The following is a 23,454-nucleotide window of genomic DNA, read 5'->3' on the forward strand; positions in this document are numbered from 1 at the left end:
GCACCGCGGACCCGTAGTCTGCGGGGATGAAACGGTGGTCCCACATCTGTGGGGGCACCGCGGATCCATAGGTGCGGGGATGAAGCGGTGGTCCCACATCCGTGGGGGCACCGCGGACCCATAGTGAGCACTCGTGAGTTCCCCAGACCCTCGTGGGAACCACCCAAGGCCCCGCAGACACCTGTGGGTCTGACCCGGGGCTCCCAGACATCCGTGGGCCTACCATGGGGACACAATTGTGGCCCACAGTGACCCAAGGAGACCACCTCGGGGCCATGGCGCTTGGCGGGACCCATCAACAGGCCTCCAGAACCTGTTTGAAATGAGCTGCTGGTACCCTGTAGGTCTGTCAGGTGCCCCGCCAGCCCGCCGGGGACTCGCGTGGGGCTGGGTTATGAACCCTGTATGTAAAAGGATAAATCATGTATTTATGGGGGGGCACAGAGGGTGGGTAATGTATTTTATAAATAGAATGATGTTTAATGTGGGCCAGTGTATTGTTTTTATTGTGGGTACTGAGGGTGGGGAGAGGGGGTATTGGCCCCAACGGTATGTGGGTAGGCCTCCCTTGTGGGTAGTGGGTGAGGGTGGTTAGGCCTCACGGGGTGAGGGGTTAGTGGGGGAGGGTATGTAGGCCTCCCGAGTGGTGGGTGAGGGTGGGTTAACCCCTTAATGACTGTAGCGGTTAATAACCGCTATGGTGATTAAGGGGTTAGGAGACATTACATTGGATGTTTTCATTCTTGTGTCTGTTTTGCAGCAGCGGAGGGGGCATGGGCAGGATGAAGATGAGGATGGCCTTCATCGTGGCAGCCGTAAATGGGTGAGTGCTATATGTATTTAATGTATTTTTTGTTGTTTATGTATTTTAAATACACAGGGGGTGTATGTTGTTGCAATGTTTATTGGGTGCAATTGTCCCCAATAAACATGCTATTCTGCCTTAACCCCTTCATTGCCTTAGCGGCTATACGCTATGGTAATGAAGCAGCATTTATGTATTTTAATAATATTGTGCGGAAGCAGGGGGTCCCATGAGCTGAACCGCATTGATTTGTGGCTCAGAGACCCCTGCTTCCTGAGTTACAGGCCCCGGTTTGGGGCATCGGTTACTGTGTCGCCGCCATATTTATAGCGGACACGGCGCGAATGGGACGCTATAAAGATGGTGGCGACACTGCCATCCGATGACACATACCGGGGCCTGTAACTCAGGAAGCAGGGGGTCCCTGGTCCACAAAGCAACGCGTTTCAGCTCAGGGGACCCCCTGCTCACAGTACACTATTATTAAAAATACATTCAAGCTGCTTCGTTACCGTAGCACATAGCCGCAAAGGTAAAGAACAAGTGTTTATTGATATGTGTGTTTTACTGATAGTGTAGATGTGCAGAGGGTCTCTGGAGATAAACCGCTTTGGTTTTAGGTCCGGGGACCCCTGCTTCCCGAGATACAGGCCCCTTTATGGGGTGCTGGTATCCCTCTGCTTTGTTTACATTCCGCGGTCACGTGATCGGGAACTTAAATGCAGAGGGATACCGGCACCATATAAAGGGGCCTGTATCTCGGGAAGCAGGGGGTCCCCGGACCTGAAACCAATGCGGTTCAGCTCCGGAGACCCCCTGCACATGTACACTAGGAGTCAAAGTTGTTTATAAATTATTTTTATTTTGCCGATGTTTGCGCTGAGAGAGCGGCTGGTCTCTCTCTGCTGCAAACACTTATCGGCAGAAACGGCCTATCGGCAGGTTATCGGGAGCCAGGCTGTTTCGGCACAGGTTCATCTGCAGTTTTGCTTTCGCAGTGATTCGGCAGGGATCAGCATGGATTCGGCCCTAACTGAATACTGCGAGGGCAAATCGCCAAAATAAGGCCAATCGGCAACCCTTGGCGATTGCACTTTTTCGGCGCTTACTGCATAGAGTCCAAAGTCCTGATCACTTATATAATAGTGCAGGGTATGTTGCATAATAGTATATCTTCCATGTGTCAGTAATAAATGATGGCGTACAGTATAGCAAAATAGCATAAAAGGGCTGTATGACAGAGCACCGCCTGATTTATGCAGTTTAGTAAGAAATAAATGTAGTTGGATCTATATCACCCATTGTGCGCAGAGCACACATAAGCTCCGCTCATCAGATCACCAGCCCGGCACACTTTAAGCCAACCGCCGCACTCCGTTCCAGGAAGATTGCATCAGAAGGTAAGAGGCTGGTCCCAGCTCCACTCCAGGATCCAGGATATATATATATATATATATATATATATATATATATATATATATATATATATATATATATATATGCAAATATAACTGTATGCTCATCTGCATGTCTTAGGCAGGTCTGCAACCCCGCCTTTCCCCATTATCACCCAGCATACAGCACTTCCACTGCAGCAAGGGATTCTGGGAAATGACATGCAAATGAGCACACAGTGTCACTTTTTGCCTCAATAACCATTTTTAACATGGTTCCCTATAGGCTTAAGCTTGCTGCATGGTCACAGCTTTGAGCACAGCCAGGGTTAAGGTGCATTCCCAGAAAACCACCCACAGACAGCTGTTTCGACCTTGATGGGTCTCATCAGTGTGGGGTTGATTTTACTGGGAATGCAAGAGAGGCTATGGGATAGGCTAAACCATAATACTGAGTTAAGTTATGGTGAGTAAAAAAAGTGACAAAAACCATCCACAGGAAAGCAAATATGCAAATATAACTGTATGCTCATCTGCATGTCTTAGGCAGGTCTGCAACCCCGCCTTTCCCCATTATCACCCAGCATACAGCTGTCGAAACGGCTGTCTGTGGGTGGTTTTCTGGGTATACACCTTAACCCTGGCTGTGCTCAAAGCTGTGACCATGCAGCAAGCTTAAGCCTATAGGGAACCATGTTAAAAATGGTTATTGAGGCAAAAAGTGACACTGTGTGCTCATTTGCATGTCATTTCCCAGAATCCCTTGCTGCAGTGGAAGTGCTGTATGCTGGGTGATAATGGGGAAAGGCGGGGTTGCAGACCTGCCTAAGACATGCAGATGAGCATACAGTTATATTTGCATATTTGCTTTCCTGTGGAGGGTTTTTGTCACTTTTTTTACTCACCATAACTAAACTCAGTATTATGTTTTATATATATATATATATATATATATATATATATATATATAAAACATAATATATATATACATATATATATATATACAGACTGTGATGGCAGATACAATGGATTTGTTCAAAAAAAGGTTGGACTTTTTAGAAGGGAAAGGTATACAGGGATATACCAAATAGGTAAACATAGGAAGAATGTGGATCCAGGGAGTAATCCGATTACCAATTCTTGGAGTCAGGAAAGAATGTATTTTTTCCCTTATGAGATATCATTGGATGATTATTACGTTGGGGTTATTTTGTTTGCCTTCCTCTTGATCTATAAGTAAGGATAGATATAGGATAAAGTATTTTGCCGATGTTTGCGCTGAGAGAGCAGCTGGTCTCTCTCTGCTGCAAACACTTATCGGCAGAAACGGCCTATCGGCAGGGTATCGGGAGCCAGGCTGTTTTGGCACAAGTTCATCTGCAGTTTTGCTTTCGCAGTGATTCGGCAGGGATCAGCATGGATTCGGCCCTAACTGAATACTGCGAGGGCAAATCGCCAAAATAAGGCCTATCGGCAACCCTTGGCGATTGCACTTTTTCGGCACTTACTGCATAGAGCCCAAAGTCCTGATCACTTATATAATAGTGCAGGGTATGTTGCATAATAGTATATCTTCCATGTGTCAGTAATAAATGATGGCGTACAGTATAGCAAAATAGCATAAAAACACTGTGTGTGAGGGCTGTATGACAGAGCACCGCCTGATTAATGCAGTATAGTAAGAAATAGATGTAGTTGGATCTATATCACCCATTGTGCGTCGAGCACACATAAGCTCCGCTCATCAGATAACCAGCCCGGCACACTTTAAGCCAACCGCCGCTCTCCGTTCCAGGAAGATTGCATCAGAAGGTAAGAGGCTGGTCCCAGCTCCACTACAGGATCCAGGATATATATATATATATATATATATATATATATATATATATATATATATATATATATATTTATATATACACTGTATATATATATATATATGTATATATATATATATATATATATATATATATATGGAAAAAAGAACAAAAAAGAAACAGGCGCACACCTAGTGCATTACCACAATAAAAATGTATTGGATGAACATAAAATCTAACAAATGGCCACTCACAAGGATACAGCAAATAAAAGCATGTATGAGATAGGCTCTCATGTGCCTTGCAGCTCAATCACCAGCGTCCGTCCGCAATCAGTGGCGTCGTCACGTGGATCAGCCTCGCGAACCGGAACCGGAAGAGGGGTCTTTCACCTTCAGTGCTCCACCAAATCGGTCCCTCAGGGAAACAGGCACCCCAGATGTATACATCTTCTTCAGAAGAAGTCGCCATTTGATGACGAAACGCGTAGGGCGTGGCTAGAGTCCGGCCGCCATTTGCCCACAAACACTGATGCAGGTTGACTGAGAACTCTTGGCTCCCGTGTGCTGCTCTCCCGGCTTGCTACCTTGTACTATTATACATCTGGGGTGCCTGTTTCCCGGAGGGACCGATTTGGTGGAGCACTGAAGGTGAAAGACCCCTCTTCCGGTTCCGGTTCGCGAGGCTGATTCACGTGACGACGCCACTGATTGCGGATGGACGCTGGTGATTGAGCTGCAAGGCACATGAGAGCCTATCTCATACATGCTTTTATTTGCTGTATCCTTGTGAGTGGCCATTTGTTAGATTTTATGTTCATCCAATACATTTTTATTGTGGTAATGCACTAGGTGTGCGCCTGTTTCTTTTTTGTTCTTTTTTCCAGATATCACTAGGGACTGGTGATCCCTTTGAAACGGGCTGCAAGAAACCAAGGACATTTCCACTGGAACAGGACTTTATGTATTGAAGGTTTTTTTATTATATATTTTTATCTTTTGACATTTTTTCTATATTTTTTATTAATAAATACATTTTTTATATTTTTTATATTTTTTCCTTTAGGGTTTTTTGTCAGGAGAATGCATTGCCATTTGTATATTTTAAAAGTTTTATCATAGTGTACTAGCCCTATCTAGCTGCCCCTTCAAGCCTATCCAATCAGCTATTGTCTCTCCCACTAGCAATTTATAATTAATATTTATAATTAACTGGTTATTTAGCGGCGCTACTTCATATTGTTTTTTTGTTATATATATATATATATATATATATATATGAAACACAAAGAAAGCCTGCAACAGACCTACAAATTACATGCGGTAAAGCCAGTTAAATGAAGTGTAAATTGTAAAACACTACCGGCGGTGCTGGGGATGATAATTGTATGAAAACCAACACAGAAAAAAAAGAATCCCCAAGATAGCACTCTAGCATACAAAAAATATCAAAAATGTATTCATCACATACAAACAAATATCAATAAAAAGGAACAGTGGTGTCCACAAAGCTGTTGTAATGCTTCACGCTCAGAAGATAAGTGGATATAAACTGAAGTAAGTTGTAAATACAAATAACACAAATCTAAAGAGAGTGGCAGCAACTGGACCCTCACATGTGGAGACAAGAAAAGTTGCTAATGACATGAATCTAACAGACTGTGGCAGTGACTACACCCAAAAATACTGGAGTGTAGAGGCAAAAATAATTATTGCCTCTAAACACTTAGACCGGCCGGTCTGAGGCACACAAATATTAACCGCATATGAAAGATAAGTGTGTGATGATGCACGCATCGGAACGTAAAATAACAGTTGAAGTTGATAAGGCACACATAGAGGGGTAACTAAGTGGCAAAAGACAATTAACAAAATTGTATAGAGGGGTATGAGGTACTTAGCACAAGTCCGAAGGGGTGAATAGCAACAAGTTCACAGTTGGAGAAGTACTCGAGGGTACAGAGCAGTACTGTTCCTTTTTATTGCAATTTGTTTGTATGTGATGAATACATTTTTGATATTTTTTGTATGCTAGAGTGCTATCTTGGGGATTCTTTTTTTTCTGTGTTGGTTTTCATATATATATCTCGAAAAAAAGAATAAGGTGCGCAAGATGTCAGCAAGCAATAATTAGAATCTGTCAAAGGATGCTGCCACGATGTAATGGCTATACACAATAACCAAAAATAAATATAGGGAAAGAAAACAAAAGGCACAATCATAGACAAATAGGTAAATCAATATATGAGATAACTACAGGGACATATATAGAATGAGAGTCCACAAGATAGTTCCAGGTCGGGTAGAACCTTTCGAGAGATGCTGTCTATGTTAAACATTTGACACCCTGACTCCGGAGGGGCGGAGTATATAGGTTGAAAAAGGACATATGTCCATTAAGTTCAACCTGTGTTAAATTTAGATGACAGAAACGTATCCTAGATTTGTATTTACAGTATATTGATTCAAAGGAAGGCAAACAAAAAATCCCAGTGAAACGTTAACCAATATTGTCTCATAAAGGGAAAAAACGAATTCCATACTGACTCCAAATATTGGCAATCAGATTACTCCCTGGATCAACATCATTCCCATATTTACTTATTTGGTATATCCCTTATACTGTACCTTTCCTTTCTAAAAAGATATCCAGCCTTTTTTGAAGATATTTATTGTATCTGCCGTCACAGTCTCAATGGGTAATGAATTTCACATTTTAACTGCCATATCACACGCGACCAGATGATTAGGCTATAGCCCCAGTGCCCATGGCGGTGAGTGCGCCTGTGTGCCTGGTGGCGCATACGCAGGTAAAAAAATGCGATGTCCGGTCTATGTGGAGCAATGGCATGCATGGGGCGTGGCCATGACTGGGGCCTGTCACAAGCATCAAACAAAACACAGGAGTTAAATAAATTAAGTTTATTTTGGATGGAGCTAACAGTATAAACATGGTGCACAAATAAAGGCTTCACTACCAAAACAGGGTTTTTACATGGGACTCCTAGCTCCAAGACGCTGGGTGCTGAGAACGCTACCTTACCCAGGATATCTTCCATGGTCTGTCCGCCTCGGAATATCCCAGTGACTTTGGATGATACCCTTTCAGTTCTCTGTTCATATTTCCAGTTGGTCTCTGACATTGAGACTAACCATGAACATCTGTGAAGCTCTGATGAGCATCCGATTACATACTTCCCGGACTCCATTTGAAAACATGGAAACCCGGGTGCCGACCAATCTGCAAAGAGATTGTCTTCACTGAGCTCAACAAAGACAGGGCTTGTCCGAAACAAACCAATCAGTGCCATGGGTGGTGATGTGCTTTAAGACAGCCCACAGAGGCGGCTTAAGGAGAGTAGGAAATTCCAACTGACAAGTGGGAATTAAGCCAATGGGGTTAGGACACAGGCCTCGGTTCCCGGACATGAGTCCATGCCCTCCCCCACTTCCCCAAGCACCGTACCTAGCCCCACACAAATGATAGCAAAGAGTTTCATTGTGTGCTGAACTGGCTGAGTGAATTACTGACCCAACAATCAATGAAGGTGTAAAATAAGTGTATACAAGCGCTAGTGCAACAATTGTAAACAAACAGGAGAAACAAAACCTGAGATACAGTCCTAGAGGGTAGGTAGTCCTGGAGCTGCCGTAGAGGGTTAATCTGGGATCTTCCAACCAGATATGCAAGATATGGATAGAAAAACCTCTTATGGCGCTGAGGGTAGGTGGCTGGAACAAGAGTCTTGTGCTGAGGTTTCTAGTAGATAAGCTCAGAGAGGGAGACAAGAGAAATACAAACAACACAATAGTGTATTATCCTTTAGACAATATAAGGCATGTGGATGGAAAATGGAGCATTTATTAGTTAAAACAATTGTGACTACAATTGAAGTAAAACATGAACTGTAAAATGAACAGTGGATGATCTTCTGTTAATAAAAGAAATAGGGGCTTCCCAGCACTTGGGCAGAAAGAAGCCTTGCTGCTCCACCAGAGGTAAAACTGAAATCCTACTCACCGTCCTGGAGTAGGACATGTGCATTGGTACGGGGTCTTTAGCCAGGGGTGGCTGTCTGCTGTGGGGTACCGGACTTCTGCTGGAAGCGTGCGGGGAGATTTCAGGAATACTCATGTAATCAACAACACCGCGTGAATTTCGCGCGTCTCCTCCGCTGACGTCACCGCCGGATTGACTCAGCTACGGTGTCCCTGGATGACCACAATACCTTCCTACGCGTTTCGAAACACTCGATTACGTGTTTCTTCGTCAGGGAATGAATGCTACACGGGTTGGGCTTCCTTATATACCCCCAATGTTCTAATTGACCAGTGGGAACTCCCAGAAAGGCGGGTCCAAAAGATAATGAGTCCATAAACACTTGCCTTGATCACATCATTAATGCAAGGAGATGTAGAGACACAAGATAGTTAAATAATTAGATAATTACTGCAAGGGTAAATGCCCTGCAGAAGAAATATACAACATAAATAACAATAGAATGACAGATACAAATAACTAACATGAATAACGATTGGTGTTTGTGCTGATGTTTCCTGAGACCATATTTGTTTACTAAAACCCAATTGATGCCCAATATAATTAATTGGATTAATTATTGGTAAAGGGATATGGTTGATTAGTGTATAGATGTTCTTGGACCCGCCTTTCTGGGAGTTCCCACTGTTTCTGCCCAAGTGCTGGGAAGCCCCTATTTCTTTTATTAACAGAAGATCATCCACTGTTCATTTTACAGTTCATGTTTTACTTCAATTGTAGTCACAATTGTTTTAACTAATAAATGCTCCATTTTCCATCCACATGTCTTATATTGTCTAAAGGATAATACACTATTGTGTTGTTTGTATTTCTCTTGTCTCCCTCTCTGAGCTTATCTAATAGAAACCTCAGCAAAAGACTCTTGTTCCAGCCACCTACCCTCAGCGCCATAAGAGGTTTTTCTATCCAACAATCAATGAAGCCTAACACACATACAGTCAAATCTACATGGGGAATAAACTATTTTACACTTGGGGGGGAGCAACATGCTTTGCAGCCATTTTGGCTATTTCAGATGGCCAGCTTGACTGGTACTATGGTCACCATCTTGATGGGTAGGGACAAACAGAGGCCTTAATCTTTAATATGCATGCCAGGCTGCCACTACCATCACACATATTTTCCTTTGTTGCTGGTGAAATCTCCAATACCCCAACCTTAAGGGATGACCCTGTGTCATTTGTACTGCCCTTGAAATGAATAGTTCCTTGTATTGATCCTGGGGACATGGATCGGGAGTGTCTGGAAATAGTATAGCAATCTGGGGAGTATATTCATTTTTACCGATATCATCCTCCCGATCCAAGAGATTTGGTAATCTTCCCATTTGTCCAGATCTTTTTTGATTTTTCTGAACAAAGCCGGGTAATTGTATTTGTATAATGATTGGTAGTTGCCTGATACATTTACTCCCAGGTATTTAGTGTATGAGGAACTCCATCTATAATTAAAGTTCAGTTTCATTAAATTAACTTCCGGTTCCGGTACGTTTAAGTGTAGGGCTTCTGATTTGTCGCTATTAGTTTTGTAATCCGAAATTGTGCCGAACTCCGCCAATTCTTTATGAAGATTGGGGAGCAATGTATGGGGGTGAGTTAGGGACAATATTATGTCGTTGGCGAAGAGCGAGATTTTATAATTTGTATCGCCAATTGGTACGCCCTGAATGTTTGCATTTTCGCGTATTCTGGCCGCCAGTGGTTTGATCGTCAGGGCGAAGAGGAGAGGGGACAAGGGACAACCCTGCCTTGTACCATTTGTTATTGAGAATCTTTGTGCTGTGCCTCCCGGAAGTTTAATTGCTGCAGATGGGTTTTGGTACAGAGCACGGACACCTTCTAGGAATGAGTCCTTAAAGCCGAATTTTTGCAATGTTTTGTCTAGAAATAGCCAATTTATTCTGTCAAACGCCTTCTCTGCATCTAAGCTCAAGAGAACTGCCTTGGTATTTGTAAGGTTAGTGTGGTCTATTATATTTATAATTTTATGGGTGTTGTCCGAGGCCTGACGGCCTGAAACAAATTCCACCTGGTCGTTATGGATAAGTCTGGGTAGGATAGGGTTTAGTCTGTTAGCTAGTATTTTACTGTATAACTTTAGGTCATTGTTCAACAGCGATATGGGGCGGTAGCTCCCACACTGCATAGGGTCTCTCCCCTCTTTGTGGATTATTGCTAGGTTAGCCAATGACATTGATGCTGGTATGGGGTCACCGTCCATAAAGGAGTTGAACAAGTCTAGCAAGTGAGGGGATAGAGATGGGAGAAACCTCTTGTAATAGGCGTTTGTGAATCCATCAGGGCCGGGGGCTTTGGATATTTTTAGTGCTGATACCGCCTCTGCCAATTCCTCTTTCGTGATCTTCCCATTGAGCGTCTCATTCTCCTTCTCTGTCAGAGATGGGAGTTTGCAACTATCTAGATAGTTCGAGACTGCCATGAGCCTTGATGTTCTATTATTTTCCTCTTGGGATTTGAGGTTGTACAATTTGGTATAGAATTTGGTGAATTCCTCCTCAATATGTTTGTCATTATATAATATGGCACCTGACCTATTCTTAATCGCAGTTATTTGGGACCTCTTTTGTACCCCTCTTAATTTGCTGGCCAATAGTCTGTCAGCTTTATTACCCTTATCATAGTATCTCTGGTTAGTCCATCGAAGGGCTTTTTCGACATCCTCGAGCTGGTTCTTTTTCAGCTCGTTTCTAGCGGTAGTTAGGGCTTTGTACACTTTCCATGAGGGATTAGATTTGTGTTGTTGTTCTAGTTTGATTATTTTCTCTGTCAAGTCTTTGAGTAATTTTGCTTTTACTTTCTTTCTATGGGATGCTATGGAGATTAGAGTACCTCTAATAGTTGCCTTATGGGCTTCCCATAGTACCGCTGAGGATGAGACTGAACCTGAGTTGTTCCTGAAGTACTCTGATAGGGCTGACTTGATTTCTCTCTCTATTTCCGGGTGATTCAGTAATGAATCGTTTAGTTTCCAGTTAAATGCGCTCGACTTTGTGAAGGGAACTGAGAGAGTTAGTGAAATAGGGGCATGATCCGACCAAGTGATCGGGCCTATATCAGTTTTTTGGGAGGCCTCCAAGACATTCTTGGTTGTAAAGAGGTAGTCAATGCGAGAATAGGTCTGGTGGGGTGCGGAGTAGAAGGTGTAGTCCCTTTGGCCCTGATGTTGGGATCTCCATACGTCCACTAGGGAGAATTATTTAATAATTGCTTTGAATGCGTTCCCATCTTTAGGGATAGTACCGTGTGAGGACGGTTCGCGTGGAGTGTTCTATCCTCCAATGGGTTTAAGGTCATGTTTAGGTCGCCTCCCACTATCAGTGAGGATAGGTAGGTAGGGTCAATTGTACTTAGAACTGTTTTCAGGAACTCTGGTTGGTTCTCGTTTGGTGCATAGAGGTTGATCAGGGCGATTGCCGTGTCTGTCAGTGAGCCATATACCACAAGAAATCTACCCCCTGGGTCTGAAACTTTTTTGACAAAATTGAATGGAGTTCCCTGACGGATTAAGATGGCTACCCCTCATTTCTTGCTACTGAATGAGGAGTAATAGCCCATCGGGAATGTATTATTTAATATTTTGGGTGGCTCGTGGTCTGTGAAGTGTGTCTCCTGGAGAAAGATGATATCTCCATGGGATCTTTTCATCTCCTGTAAAGCTAGTTTTCTCTTTCGATGACTCTGAAGTCCTTTAACATTAAGGGAGATAACTTTGATTGGGGCTTGATTAGCCATTTTTATTATCTATGAAGGGGATTTTGCGGGTCATCCCTTTCCCAACCGGGGGACCTTGATTGATTACTGTGTCTATGGGGTTGGGAATTACATCTCTGGCGGGAGAAGGTGGCCTGTTGTCTGAATCTTGGTCAGCGGGCTTGGGGGGGCGGAGGGGGTCAGGGAAGGTGGAAGGGGTATAAGACTGCTGGGACAGTACCAGCAGGCAAAGAAAAAGAGGATGGGGGCCTGAGGGCGCCCCCAATAAGGTGTAGCCGGAATCGTATACCGGCATTCGGACTCAGGGTCCTTGGAGGGGTAAACCCAGGAGTACGGACCGACTCGTCCAGGAGGGTGTGGACCCCTAGATAGTTTTTTTTTCGAGATCGTTTTCCCTATGCATATATAGCAACCATGGAGGAGGAGAGAGAGGATAAAGAGGGGGGGGAGGGTGAAGGGGGGTGAGATGGAGGGGGAAGGGAGGGGGGGGGGTAGAGGGGGGAAAGGGGAGGAGAGGGAGGGAGGAGAGGGGAAGGAAGGGGGAATAGGTAGATACCCCATAGTAGGGGAAGTGGTGGGCTGCGGTGATCAAGTGGTAGAGGTGAACTTTTGCGCAAACATACATTCACATATTATAAACAGTGGTTTCCCAGCATGGGGGATCTGCTATTTCAAAGAGTTCCTCTGAATAAACGTTTTCAGGGGCCATACTTATAGCAATAAGAACATAAACAACCTTAACTTTAACAATCCTAGATCGTGGGGGGGGGGGGGAGGGGGAGAAAGTGGGAGGGGGGGAGGGAGAGAGAAGGGAGGGGGGGAAGGGGGGAGGGGGAAGGAGGGGGGGTGAAGGGAGGGGGGGAGAGGGTGGGAGGGGGGAGGGGGGGTGGAGGGGGAAAGAGGGGGGGGAGGTAGGTATCCCACAGTAGGATAGTGGTGGACTGCGGTAATCAGGTGGTACAGGTGAGCTCTTGCACCAACATACATTGACGTAATATAATCAGCGGTTTCCCAGCCTGGGAGATCAGATATTTCAAAGAGTCCCTCTGAATAAATGTTTTCAGGGGCCATACTTATAGCATTAACAGCATATACAACCGTAACTTTAACAATCCTTGACCGTGTTATACAGTGCTCCTACATTGCCTATACTGTGCAGCTAATTTGCTGTCAAAGGAGGGCTATTTGTGAGTTTCTTAGCCAGCCTCACGTCAATGGTGCTCGTCTACACAGTGTCGTTTCTGGGAGTGCCTTTATTGCGGGGTGAGACGGCCTTTGTATGTGAGCTCATATTTTTGAGCCTGGTGGTGGGGGGTGCCGTGCTATTGTTGCATGTCTCTAGGTCTGAGGAAGGCGCACGGGGAGCGGGGGCACAGCGGCAGCTTAGTGTATTCTACTGCTACAGTAACCGTGTGGGTGCCGATTTAACCCATTATCTGCAAGTAAGGTGGGAGGGCCCTGTTATGCTTTATGGTCAGGGTGGGCGCGGAGTGTTTGTATGGGGGTGGGGGGAGGGGGTAGGAGGGATGGGGGGGGGCTGGGGGGTGAAGAGGGCTGGGGGCGTGGGGGGGGGGAGTGCGCGGGGGGGGGTGCAAGGTGTTGGGGGGGCAGGGAGGGGAGTGCCAGGAGTGGGGGGAGGGGAGGGGGGCAGGAGTGTCAGGAGTGGGGGGAGGGGGGTGGGGGAGCTGCCAGACCGGAGGTAGGGGGGGGCACAGATCCAGCTGGTTCAAATGGGTCGTTCGGGGGAATTTCACTCTATCATGCACCCCTAGCATCTGCCATAGCTGACATTTGCGAAGTCATTTGGGTAGTCATGCTTGACCCGCCGCTTGTCTAACCCCCCCGACCCAATTCCCCCCCCTACAGACCGTCTTCAGGAACGGGTATGGCCCTCCGCAACTGGCGCTGTGGTTTCATCTCGTCGTAGGCTCCAAAACAGCTCTTCTCGCGGGACCGACGGTCCGCTCCCCTCCCCCCCACCCCCCAAATCAAGGCCGCAGCTGGTATCTCCTTCTCGGTTCTTCTTCTAGATCTGCTTGCGTAGATCTTACATTATTCCGCATGCGGGACTCCGATGTGGCCCGGGTTCTGGGTGCGTCGTCTAGGTGCACTCAACGGGATGATCCTCAGGTATGGGTCCAGCGTCGGCTTTGTCTCCCGCGTGTGCTGTCTTTTGTGTGTTCCCTCTCCATGGTGTAGGTGTGCCAGCTGGACTTGCGGGGGTTTTATCATGCTGTTCAGGTATCCTTAACGGGGTGATCGGCCACCGGTAAATGCATCAGGGTCTCCTCTTCAATAGGCTCTGTAGACGGTGGTATCTGCTTGACACTGGGGTGGGTCTGCGGCCACGGCCAACTGGGGATAAACAAGGGTCGGTTTGGTTTTCTCTTTACTTTCTTTTTCCCTGCGTCTGGGTCTGAGCAGCGGTTCTACGGGAGGAGCAGTTGGACTCTTCTCCTTCTTCCGTCTCTCAGCTCGGGCGCTCTTCTGATCCCCACGAGGACGGGGGGGGGGGGGGTGAGGCCTAATGCCCTTGCAAATGCCGCCATTTCCTCCGGGCGTCTCAGGGTTAGGTATTTCCCGTTCCTGCTGGCTGTCAGTCTAAACGGGAATCCCCATCTATAGCGAATGCCACTTTCCCTCAGGAGCAGCGTTAGGGGCTTGATTTCTTTTCGCCTGTTAACCGTGGTTCTGGACAAATCACTGTAGGCTTGTATTCTTTCCTCTTGGAAAGTAATATCGCCTTTTTCTCGGCAGGCTGTCAGGATTCTTTCTTTAGTGGTGTAACTGTGAAATTTGACAATCAGGTCCCTTCTTCTATTCGGATCCTCCGACCTGGGGCCAAGGGCCCGGTGGGTCCGGTCTATCTCCATGTCTCTGGGATCCAAATCGTTACATAGGGAGGAGAAACGTTCCAAGAGGTACGGTCGGATGAGATCAGGGAGAACAGCCTCCGGGACGTTGCGGATCCGCAGGTTCTGTCTCCTGTCCCTGTTCTCCTGGTCCTCTATCGCGTCTTTTAGGCACGTCACTTCTTCCCCCAGCCGAAATACTTCGTCTTCGGCCTCCATTAGCCTCTGGAGAGTCTCTCCCTGTTTTGTCTCGAGCTCGGTGGTTCTCTCGGTGAGGCCTGAGATCTCCTCCTTGAGCTCCGTGACGACTATCTTGAGATCATGTTGCAGTGAGGAATGGAGTTTGTTGTAGAGGGATGTCATGAAATCCTCAAGGTATGTTTTTGTTATTACCTCTCCCCGGTCGTGGCGGTCGCTTACAGTGGTGGGGGAGCCGCGTGCGTCGGCGCCGCCTTGGCTTTCAGGCGCCGCGCCTGGGCTTCTCTAAGTCGGCGGAAAGAATTTAGTTACCGCCGGGGTTGAGGCTTTTTTCTGTCGCGACTGCATTGCCGCGGTATTCTTCCTTCTGGGATTGTTTGCCTGGGGCAGTAAGCGTTGGGGAAAGGCGGTGATCCAGGGGGACGGGGGGGTGAGACGCAAGGACGTTGTGGGGAAATGAGGCAGTTATTTATTTATTTATTTATTCTGTAGTGTCTGGGCAGCTGTAGTGATGTGGTACTCAGTGCCTTGTGTGATGCTGGTGACTCCGTGTGGGGCCCCCTCAAGATGGCCACTGTTCTCTCTCTGCCACACCACCAGGGGCCTACCCCCTCTCGGCACCCCCCCTCTCTCACACTCCCGGTCCGGTGTTTATTTATTTTTTTATTTATGTTGCCGGGGACTTGCAGCCTAGACGCTCCGCTCGCGCTCTCTCCCTCACCTCCGGTCCGGTGTTTATTTATTTATGCTGCCGGGGGACCCGCAGCACAGATGCTCCGCTTGTGCCTCTCCTCGCGGCCGCGGGAGGTTGCAGCGGGTGTTCCTCCTGTTCCGAAGGCAGGGGGAGCTCCGTCCCTGTCCACCGCCGACTCTTCGTCTTCCTACCCCACGGGACACACGGTGCCTCACTGCTCCTCCGCTCCGTCGGGCCCGCGCCTCGCAGGGGGGTCTCCCAAAGCTGATCTTCGGATCGCCGAGATCAGTCTCTCCGGGGCTCTAAGAGGTACCGGGGCTGGTAGCGTGCTAGTTAGGGAAAAGGTGCTTATTTATACAATTATACATAGGGGTCCACAGAGCTTTCCTAGGACGCAGCCATGTCTGGTGACGTCACCGGAAGCCCCCCGAATAGAATTTTTTTTAAACATTAGCTTCCCAGTAGATCATCCATGGTACCCATATCTTCAGATATCCTTCATATCTGTCCTGGATTAAACTGGTACATTTTTCCATTATCATAATATAATTTAGTATGTTTTTGACCTATTGTTGTGGATCGTTCTGCTTCCAGTTTTTAACTATAACTGCTTTAGCTGAGGACAGAATATGTATCATTAGTTTGTCTACATTCCTCGCTATAGCCTCTATTGGTTTTAGGATTAGTATTGTCTCTATATTCCATGGGCAGTCTAGTCCCGTAATTCTCTTTATTAATCTTTTAATTTTTCTCCAAAATATTGCTACTGTATCTTGAGGCAGGTCCACCAAAAATGTTTGAATGAGCCTATTTGGCCACAGTTGCGCCTACCAGAATACAGTGAGTTTGAAAAGTTGGCGATGAGCGGCGAAAAGATTCTTATCGCCGAGCAGTTGGCGATTTTATTTTTTTCGGCAAAAAAAACCTGTCGATTTTTGCTCTTATCGCTGGCTTATCGGGGCTTACTGAATAGCAGTAGGCTTTTTTGCCGATAAGAGGCTTATCGCTGCTTATAGCATGAGGCCCTATATATTTATCAGTTGGACTACATTTTCCTTTTAATAACGTTAAAACAATATTCTCTCACTGTAAGCTTGTAACCACTGGCCACTGTCGGTTAGTATTTATATAGTAAAGGTGTTTTGCAAGAGTTATATTTGCCCATTAATGCACAATTTGGTTGCACAGTAGTAGTTTATTGTACAATGAAGCACAGGCTAACTGTGAAATCTGAAATTACTTTAACCCTGTTATACTCTTTCAAAGCTGTTAATCTGGGTATTTATTTAAATGTCAGCAGACTGCCAGCCAGTGCTGTCAGAAAACGTGAAAACAGATTACATAAAAAGTGCACTACGGTATACCACTTAGAAGTTAGTTAGATCAAAGAGTGTTGCATCATGTGCAAAAATTACAACCAACTTATTTTAAATGCAGCATACATAGCTGTGTAGGCTAAAATATAATCTTTTTATTGATAACTAGCTCATATACCCGGCGCTGCCCGGGATTTAATGTTCTGGCTTCCCCTCTCTCTCTCTCCCTTCCACTGTCTCCCCCCTCTCTTTCTCCCCCGTTCACAGCAATATGCCCCCCACCCCTTCACAGCTCCATTACCCCCCCTGTTCACAGCTCTGGTCCCCCCACCTCCAGTTCACTTCTCCGATTCCCCCCCCCCCTGTTGCCAGCTTTGATTCCCCCTGTGTATTTGTCAGCTGAGCTGACTGAGGGGGGAAGTGTGTCAGTCAGTGTGTGTGTGTGTGTGTGTGTCAGTCAGTGTGTGTGTGTGTGTGTGTGTGTGTGTGTGTGTGTGTGTGTGTGTGTGTATGTCAGTCAGTGTGTGTGTGTGTGTGTGTGTCAGTCAGTGTGTGTGTGTGTGTGTCAGTCAGTGTGTGTGTGTCGGTCAGCGTGTGTGTGTGTGTGTGTCAGTCATTTTGACTGAGTGGGTGGGTGACTGACTGACTGGGTGACTGACTGGGTGGGTGGGTGGGAGACTTACCTTGACCGGGTGGGTTGTGGTTCCTGGTGGCAGACGGTTCCCCTCCTGGCCCTGATATCTCCGTGGCATCTGCCTGGGCAGGAGGTGGGCTCAGGAAGTTGGCGGGGGGGCAAGAGTGACAGGCTGGGGCAGGAGGGCCGCGCAGCGCTTCCTTTCTGTTCCTCTTTGGGAGTGAGGGGGGAGGAGTGTGGAGTTGGCGGCTGGTTCAGGAGGGCCGCGCCGCGCTTCCTCTCTGTTCCTCTTTGGGTGTGAGGGGGGAGGAGCGTTGAGTTGGCGGCTGGTTTAGGAGGGTCGCGCCGTGCTTCCCCTCTGTTCCTCTTTGGGAGCGAGGGGGGAGGAGCCTGGAGTTGGCTGCTGGTTTAGGAGGGTCACGCCGTGCTTCCCCTCTGTTCCTCTTTGGGAGCGAGGAGGGAGGAGCCTGGAGTTGGCGGCTGGGGCTTCCCCTCCGTCCGGGAGCCGGTGCAGGGTGGCGAGGGTGAGGGTGAGTGTGAGTGTGATGGGGTGGATGGGGATGCTGCTGCTGGCCGGGGCTCGGGTGAGCCTGGTGGATTCCCTGGGGGGAGCCGGCGGGGAGGTGAGCTGGGGAGGTGATGGATGGGGGGGTGATGGATGGGGGGGGTGATTGATGGGGGGGTTGATGGATGGGGTGGGGGCGGGGAGGTGAGCTGGGTGAAGAAGACAGTGTGTATGTGTGTGTGTGTGTGTGTGTGTGTGTGTGTGTGTGTGTGTGTGTGTGTGTGTGTGTGTGTGTGTGTGTGTGTGTGTGTGTGTGTGTGTGTGTGTGTGTGTGTGTGTGTCAGTTGAATGAGGCCGAGGGGGAAGGTGAGCTGCGGGTGAGGAGAAGAGAGTGGCATTTGGGTGACGTCATAGAGCCACCAATCTGATTGGCCAGAGGCTGAGGACCAATCAGATTCACCGCATCTGGCACTAACTTCACAAATTTCAAATGTATTATATATGCTGTAGACGGTGCACATATAAAGCAGTGCAGTACAAATTTATTGAAAAAGGCTTGTTCTAGTAACGTGTGTAAATATGATAGTGCAAGCTATTGGGGATATTTATTCAAACGAAATGTGAAATATTATTTAAAAATGTTGGTGCAGGAATGTACCATAATATCCACTCCTGGGCTATTTCACACATGACCCACATCTATTCCTTGGAGCAGAAATTAAAGAGGAAATCATCCTTTTCCATTATGCTTGTTGCAATAGACAAGAGCAAATATCCCTTTATTAGCCCTATACAGTAGCTTGGTAAATATGGCATCCAGAGAACATCATAGGGGATAATCACGGGAATCCCTCACTTTATGATACCCTTGCCCCTCACAGGGGACAGTATAGGTTAATATTGATTTATTATGGTCCTTGTCTCTTATTTGGCAGTGTTTCCCTGTCCTTGGTATGGGAGAGCAAGTGACAAAAAATGAAGTAGGCAAACAGGTATTTTAGGTGACAGTGCTTACCTGTTACCCTGTAAGTTAATTCTTTGATTCTCCTAACCACTTACTGTTTCATTCATGTCCTGGCCCAATCAGATGACATTGACTAAGAAGTACAATATAAAATTGGAAAAGAGGTACAATATCACCACCTACCTAGAGATGTGTGAAACTATCCAAAATGCAGTCGTAAACATTTATCATCCCCCCCTCAATTTTGCTTCTTTGTAAACTGTTTGCCAAGCCTCAAAGGGCTGATAATGTCACCAGATTTTTAAGCTTTCAGAGAAATCTCACCAGACAGTGAGTGTAATGGCAGGATGTATGTTTTGCAGAACCAGATAGCAAAATGTATCTTAAGGTCCAGGGAATATGAGGCCTGCTGCATTTGCTTCTGAGTCTTGGGTGTTGGTGTGTGTGTGCAGAATCATTTCCCGTTTGGCTTTGGCATTGTGGTCAAGGGATGCTTGGTGGACTAATTTTTTATTTCTTTGTTCCAGTTGATCCATACTGGAGTTTGGCGGCACCGTCTTAATTTACCATTGACCGCTAAACCCTTTCTCAATGGCTATATGGGTAAACCAGTAATAGTGAAGCTGAAGTAAGGTATTGACGGGAAGGGGTACCTACAGAAGTTTCAGTGCATGAATATACTGTATGAACATGCCCAATACAAACACAAAAGTATATATATTGTGACATAGTCGCAGGATAATGGGTAGCTTTCTGTCTAATTTATAGAAGAAAGTGCAGACTTAGTATGGAAGTGATCCATTCCACAGTTTCACAGTTGCTGAGACAGTGGGATAGAAAGTTCAGGCCAGAGATTAGTGGTTCTGGTTTTTCCCACACTTGCTCTCCTAATTGCTAGAACAGGTATTTAGAGCAGAGAGGGTTGCTTTTTCTCTCTCACCTAGAGCCTGGAGGCTGGGGGTATCCCCGCTTCCCTGCATCCAGTTCGGAGAGGACGCCCCCTTCACATACTGCAGCATCAGAGGATCTAATGGGACGCTGTACCCATCTCACAGTTAAGGACTAAATGTTATTCTATATGTGTGTTATTTTTAAATTGGTTACTGGCTTAGCCAGCCAATATTGCAGATAGGGATATGCATGTGAGTTAGACTCCTGACAGGAGTAGATGTTATTTTTATGAGTTTCTTTTGACTTTAAGTGACAGTGTTTAAAAATGTGTAGTGTCACTAATGGAGAACAAAAATGCTGAAGGTTGAGGGCTGAGTGCCCCTTGTGTGTATACACGTGTTTGTCCCCTTTTTATACAAAACAAACCCAAGAAGACTGTGTCAGGAAGAGCCTGGGCAAACGGCAGCGCTACATAAAGGGAGCAGTTTGCCACAATATATGGTGCCTTATCTGGATGAAAACTTTGGAGAAGTTTTAATAAGGGGTTATAATAATGTGTATATATGTGGCATAGAAGAAAATATAGTGATGAGAGAATAAATTAAAATTGTTTTGTACATTTCTGAGAAAAATAAACTACATTAATTTATTATAAAGGCAATATTTTTTACTACTTTATTTTTGTTTACACAGTGGATATTTAAAAAAATAATCCTTTAGTATGTGTTAAAAATAAAAAAACTACATTGAAAACAAACACACACAAAAACAGGAGGAGTGAGGGAGTGAGACTGTTTAGTGGTATGATAAGTGTCAGACTATGTGAGTATATATTGAGTGTGTACGTTAGTGTGATTGTATTTGTATTGATATTGAGTGTTAATTTTTGACTCTGGGAGTGTATTTAGTGTTAGTAATTGTTAATGAGTGATTGTGAGTGGGGCCAGGGACTGCGAGTTTGAAACCATTGTAGCCTTACCTTGGAGCATTGTATAGAATAGAGGGCCTATTCTGTCAATGAGAGTAAGAGAAGAGATGCCATACTGGAAGGCCATATGTTGAGGTATCATCCCCACAGTTCTTGAGTGATACAGGTAAAAATGCGAGAGGGATACACACAGTTAGCCTCCCCCATCATCATAAAATCCCTGCTTTCCCTAGGCCCTAGAGTAGTTATTATTGGGTGGCCCCATTTGAGGTTGTGGGGGTGCATAGGACACGGAGAATGGACAGACACCAGTGTAGGTGTTTGCTGGCACTAGTACTGGTGGCATGCACACTGGTCAGCATCGGAGCTCAGATGAGCCAAACTCTCTCACTCCCAGAACCTGACATGTGGTCTTCCAGTATTAATTCTCTGGCTTAAGCTAAGCTCTCATCCACAGGCCACCACATGTTCAGTATATGTCAGTTATGTGTTGGTATACAATACATTTACCAGCAAGTCTCAGGTGGTACTACTAGTGAAGATGAGGTTGAGGATGGATACTGGTCACTGGTGTTGTTTGTGGTGGAATGGGACATTTGGCCACAACCAAATCGCCACCGGTGCTCCGCCACCAGGACTACTCACTGCAGTTCGTCTTACCTACCAGTCACCATACCGCCATCCGACGTCCACCATTTGCCATCCCAGCTGCAGGGTACCTCACACGGCTGCCGCTCTGACACATTTTTGAGTGGAACGTGCCTGTGCATGTGCACGAGCAGGACACTCCGCTTACAAATGCAGTCGGAGCGATAGCTGTACAACTTTCCCAGCGGCTGGGGAGATCTGAGGGCATTTAAAGATGGCGCAAGGCAGCAAGGTGACCAGGGGATTTTCTTTGACTAATTCTGGTGGCGGAGCACTGGTTGTGGTTTGGTCAAACATCCCAGACCGGTTTGTGGTGTGTCCCAGGTGGTTGCTGTTGGCTGTTTTGGTGGAATCATAATCGATCTTTGTTTTACATATATTACATGAGGTTCATTTAATCTCAGGCAGTTGAGCCCAGCATCCCCCGTCAGCCTCACAAATTTAGCATTATAATTAGCATCACACTCAGTCTGTATGTGAACAAATGTTTCTGTCTAGTACCCTGTTGGTCAGTGGTGGGTTTTAAACATTTTAATAACTGGTTCTTACCTTCACGGCAGAGGGTGGCGGGCGGTGTCTACCAGCATCTTTTCCCTGCACATCTTCTCAAAATCGCTGTGCGGCATTCCATGGCTCCGCATTGCCATGACAACACGACACCGCGTAAAGTCGTGACGTCACATAGCGTCTCGATTCCATAGCAAGGGACGTCAAGTGATGCAGTTACGTCATGTGGCGTTCCCGTTGGCATAGCACTGCAGCGCCATTTGACACCGCGCGGCCATATTGAGAAGATATGCAGGGAAATTATGCTGGTAGATGCCGCCCGTCACCCGTCACCCATCACCCGCTGCCACAGGTAAGGCCATGATGATACACAAAAAGACACGGGGCGTCGCATGTAGCAGTGCTGTGTGGCACCACAACAAGGTAGCTTACATCCAATGCAAGTGATAATACTGCAAACGATGGTCGCGTCGCACCATACTGCAATGTGTACGGCTGGAGAAGAGACTGAGAAATTAGTTTTTTCCTTGTGACGGCCGTGTCACGTGAGCGGTTCAGCAAATGAGGGCGAACCGCTCATGGCCACGCCTCGAAGCCTCCTCTGCTCTAATTTTGTATAATCAAGGCATTAGAGTATTAAGCACCAGTTCGGAAAACTTGTGCAATTTTATTAAAAGGTTTGCATGAACCGGTGTGAACCAGATGAATCCCACTACTGCTGTTGATACGAAACGTGTTAGAATATCCTTGTACCTCCTTTTTAGTCATATTTTTTTTAATGAATCATTATTACCTCTATTTCTGACCCTGACTCCCTTTGGCTGAGTGCTGCTACCTTTTTTCTACACAACTGATCTTAGTACCACCGGCTGTCACACCTCGTTAGAGACTCCTGGAGTGTGTGAGGATTATAAATTATTCAAAAAGAAATTGTGAGTACTTTACCCTACTGAAGTAATGTTTTAGACACTCCCCAATGTGGTCTTAAGGGGTCCGGATTTTGCCCACTCACTTTGGCCTTCAGGAAATATCTGTTATATATTCAGGAAAACTCAACACTTCATAATCACCTGGGAATACATTCAAGAACGCTGTCACCTAATTCACTACAGATTACTTAGCTTATTTAATTTAATTTTTATTGAATATTTGTTTCACTTTCATCCAGTTACATGAGCACCCTGACCCTCCCCTTTGAACATAGTAGTAAGTAGTTGAAAAATACAGTAAGTGGGAGGACTTGGTCAATATCAGTATTATTGTCACTGCTTAGCTGACCAGATCTGTGGCCTCTACAAACAGTCTTAGGATCCCACACAGCTCCCCATCAGATGTAACTGGTTGGGCAACAACTTGTATTCCCCCTCAATGACATAAAATTGACCAAATTACAGTAGGTGTACTTTATAGGAAATAAATCCTCCCTAAGCCAATTGGTCAGAAACCGCATTGCACAAAAGATTCTAATGCGAATGTTAGAAAACGGGGTATAGCACCTTAAACACACCTAAGCA

Source organism: Ascaphus truei, chromosome 4, assembly GCF_040206685.1.
Source record: "Ascaphus truei isolate aAscTru1 chromosome 4, aAscTru1.hap1, whole genome shotgun sequence".
Taxonomy (NCBI): domain Eukaryota; kingdom Metazoa; phylum Chordata; class Amphibia; order Anura; family Ascaphidae; genus Ascaphus; species Ascaphus truei.